The sequence below is a fragment of the Hyla sarda genome, unplaced genomic scaffold, assembly GCF_029499605.1.
Source record: "Hyla sarda isolate aHylSar1 unplaced genomic scaffold, aHylSar1.hap1 scaffold_672, whole genome shotgun sequence".
Taxonomy (NCBI): Eukaryota; Metazoa; Chordata; class Amphibia; order Anura; family Hylidae; genus Hyla; species Hyla sarda.
The window spans coordinates 40,001-43,998 of record NW_026610689.1 but is presented as its reverse complement, the minus strand read 5'-3'; the positions used below and the strand labels follow the sequence as shown (position 1 = coordinate 43,998).

General features: G+C 43.4%; 1 pseudogene; it reads right to left on the bottom strand.

Annotated features, from left to right (window-relative positions):
- Nucleotides 1–314: 314 nt before the first annotated feature.
- LOC130343157 (U2 spliceosomal RNA) lies at nucleotides 315–417 on the bottom strand (annotated as a pseudogene).
- Between the last annotated feature and the right edge of the window lie 3,581 nt (nucleotides 418–3,998).

Below are 3,998 nucleotides of genomic sequence, written 5' to 3'. Positions count from 1 at the left end.
CAATACCACAGTACCAATGCATGGTCAATCAACAGCAATGACACCCCCATGTCAATTAACAAGATTCAGCACCCACTACCTGAAAGACAGCTACCTATCATGTCATGTCCAACCTGCACAGGTGTGCTGGTTGCTGAGCTTATTCAATTAAAGAGGACATTCAGCAGCAGCAGTCCTGTGCCTGGTCGCTCCAACAGGGGCCAGACACAAGCGGCACCACCTATTGTCTTTTGCCTGCAGTAGGGGCCCACTGGACTAGCCAGCAAGCAGCTGCAGCAAATAAACAGGTAATCTTTCTTTCCAACACTGAACCCTGGTGGTGCATTTAATATATGCTACCAGATAGGGGACATATCAGATATTAAACTGATATAAACAGACACCACATTTGATACCAGCCAAAAGGAAGAATGAGAAGTGATAACTGTGAAAGGGGAGGAACCAACGCTGTCCCCTTCACATGCACCATCACTACTTGTAGGAAGGGAGGCTGGCTGGCAGCCTCCCATACACACTCTGGCTGGGTGGCAGTCACCCACCAGTACACACAGCAGACCCTAAACCCATATCATTATTGCTAAGCAGGAAGATGGGAGTCCATTTCACTCTGATGGACCATTTTTAAATGCAATCCATAACCTGGCTTTGGCAGGAACCCTTCTTACTCCTCCTACTTGCATTTGATACTGGGTTTAGGATCTGCATAGGAAACACACACACACACACACACACAAGCACACACTTACCTGTGTTGCCTGCTGACGCCTCCTTGGCTGTCCCCAAACGGTATAAAACCAACAGCCACGGGAAGCTGTAAGGATAGAGGACATACCTGCATCCTATTGGACTCACTTGTCTTGGTTAAATCCAGCTTATTTGAAAACCTATGGATCTGCTGCTTCTGCTCATGGCAGTGCTGCTTCTGACAAGGCTGTTCTTTGGTGGGCCTAGGTGACATCACAATCTCCATGGTTACATACACAACAAAGGTCAGATGTTGTTTACACCTGGCCATGCCAGTGGTATTGAGTAGCATATCACAGTGCTAAGGGTCCTGGATGCAACAATCTTTCAATGGGGAATAGCCGCACTGAGTTTGTCAAGTGCACCCATGTTTGCAACTCCAACAATACACACATATGTATGTATGTATGTATGTATGTATCTATGTATGTATGTATGTATGTATGTATGTATGTATGTATCTATCTATCTATCTATCTATCTATCTATGTATCTATCTATCTATCTATCTCTTTCTCTCTTTCTCTCTTTCTATATGTATATATATATATATATATATATATATATATATATATATATATATATTTATAGAGAGAGATGGAAATACTTTTTTAAACATGTTTTCACCTTTTTTTTTAACCTTCTTTTTTTCTTCTCTCCATGTTTTCCTTCTTTCCTCCTTTTTTCCTATGCTGCTGCTTCTTATTTTTCTTCTTTTTCAGACCCTATCATTGCACTATTGCTTATTCAATACCACCAGCAGATGGAGACACTATATTACAACATTAGTTGTGAGCAGCAGTTTGTACAAACAAATGCCTCATAGCTGATGTCCTATCCATTATTGCAATGGATGATTGGCTGGCAACATTTGTTTTAATTATTCCAATACCACAGTACCAATGCATGGTCAATCAACAGCAATGACACCCCCATGTCAATTAACAAGATTCAGCACCCACTACCTGAAAGACAGCTACCTATCATGTCATGTCCAACCTGCACAGGTGTGCTGGTTGCTGAGCTTATTCAATTAAAGAGGACATTCAGCAGCAGCAGTCCTGTGCCTGGTCGCTCCAACAGGGGCCAGACACAAGCGGCACCACCTATTGTCTTTTGCCTGCAGTAGGGGCCCACTGGACTAGCCAGCAAGCAGCTGCAGCAGTAAATAAACAGGTAATCTTTCTTTCCAACACTGAACCCTGGTGGTGCACTTAATATATGCTACCAGATAGGGGACATATCAGATAGTAAACTGATATAAACAGACACCACATTTGATACCAGCCAAAAGGAAGAATGAGAAGTGATAACTGTGAAAGGGGAGGAACCAACGCTGTCCCCTTCACATGCACCATCACTACTTGTAGGAAGGTAGGCTGGCTGGCAGCCTCCCATACACACTCTGGCTGGGTGGCAGTCACCCACCAGTACACACAGCAGGCCCTAAACCCATATCATTATTGCTAAGCAGGAAGATGGGAGTCCATTTCACTCTGATGGACCATTTTTAAATGCAATCCATAACCTGGCTTTGGCAGGAACCCTTCTTACTCCTCCTACTTGCATTTGATACTGGGTTTAGGATCTGCATAGGAAACACACACACACACACACACACAAGCACACACTTACCTGTGTTGCCTGCTGACGCCTCCTTGGCTGTCCCCAAACGGTATAAAACCAACAGCCACGGGAAGCTGTAAGGATAGAGGACATACCTGCATCCTATTGGACTCACTTGTCTTGGTTAAATCCAGCTTATTTGAAAACCTATGGATCTGCTGCTTCTGCTCATGGCAGTGCTGCTTCTGACAAGGCTGTTCTTTGGTGGGCCTAGGTGACATCACAATCTCCATGGTTACATACACAACAAAGGTCAGATGTTGTTTACACCTGGCCATGCCAGTGGTATTGAGTAGCATATCACAGTGCTAAGGGTCCTGGATGCAACAATCTTTCAATGGGGAATAGCCGCACTGAGTTTGTCAAGTGCACCCATGTTTGCAACTCCAACAATACACACATATGTATGTATGTATGTATGTATGTATGTATGTATGTATGTATCTATCTATCTATCTATCTATCTAACTCTTTCTCTCTTTCTATATGTATATATATATATATATATATATATATATATATATATTTTATAGAGAGAGAGAGAGATGGAAATACTTTTTTAAACATGTTTTCACCTTTTTTTTTAACCTTCTTTTTTTCTTCTCTCCATGTTTTCCTTCTTTCCTCCTTTTTTCCTATGCTGCTGCTTCTTATTTTTCAGACCCTATCATTGCACTATTGCTTATTCAATACCACCAGCAGATGGAGACACTATATTACAACATTAGTTGTGAGCAGCAGTTTGTACAAACAAATGCCTCATAGCTGATGTCCTATCCATTATTGCAATGGATGGTTGGCTGGCAACATTTGTTTTAATTATTCCAATACCACAGTACCAATGCATGGTCAATCAACAGCAATGACACCCCCATGTCAATTAACAAGATTCAGCACCCACTACCTGAAAGACAGCTACCTATCATGTCATGTCCAACCTGCACAGGTGTGCTGGTTGCTGAGCTTATTCAATTAAAGAGGACATTCAGCAGCAGCAGTCCTGTGCCTGGTCGCTCCAACAGGGGCCAGACACAAGCGGCACCACCTATTGTCTTTTGCCTGCAGTAGGGGCCCACTGGACTAGCCAGCAAGCAGCTGCAGCAGTAAATAAACAGGTAATCTTTCTTTCCAACACTGAACCCTGGTGGTGCACTTAATATATGCTACCAGATAGGGGACATATCAGATAGTAAACTGATATAAACAGACACCACATTTGATACCAGCCAAAAGGAAGAATGAGAAGTGATAACTGTGAAAGGGGAGGAACCAACGCTGTCCCCTTCACATGCACCATCACTACTTGTAGGAAGGTAGGCTGGCTGGCAGCCTCCCATACACACTCTGGCTGGGTGGCAGTCACCCACCAGTACACACAGCAGGCCCTAAACCCATATCATTATTGCTAAGCAGGAAGATGGGAGTCCATTTCACTCTGATGGACCATTTTTAAATGCAATCCATAACCTGGCTTTGGCAGGAACCCTTCTTACTCCTCCTACTTGCATTTGATACTGGGTTTAGGATCTGCATAGGAAACACACACACACACACACACACACACAAGCACACACTTACCTGTGTTGCCTGCTGACGCCTCCTTGGCTGTCCCCAAACGGTATAAAACC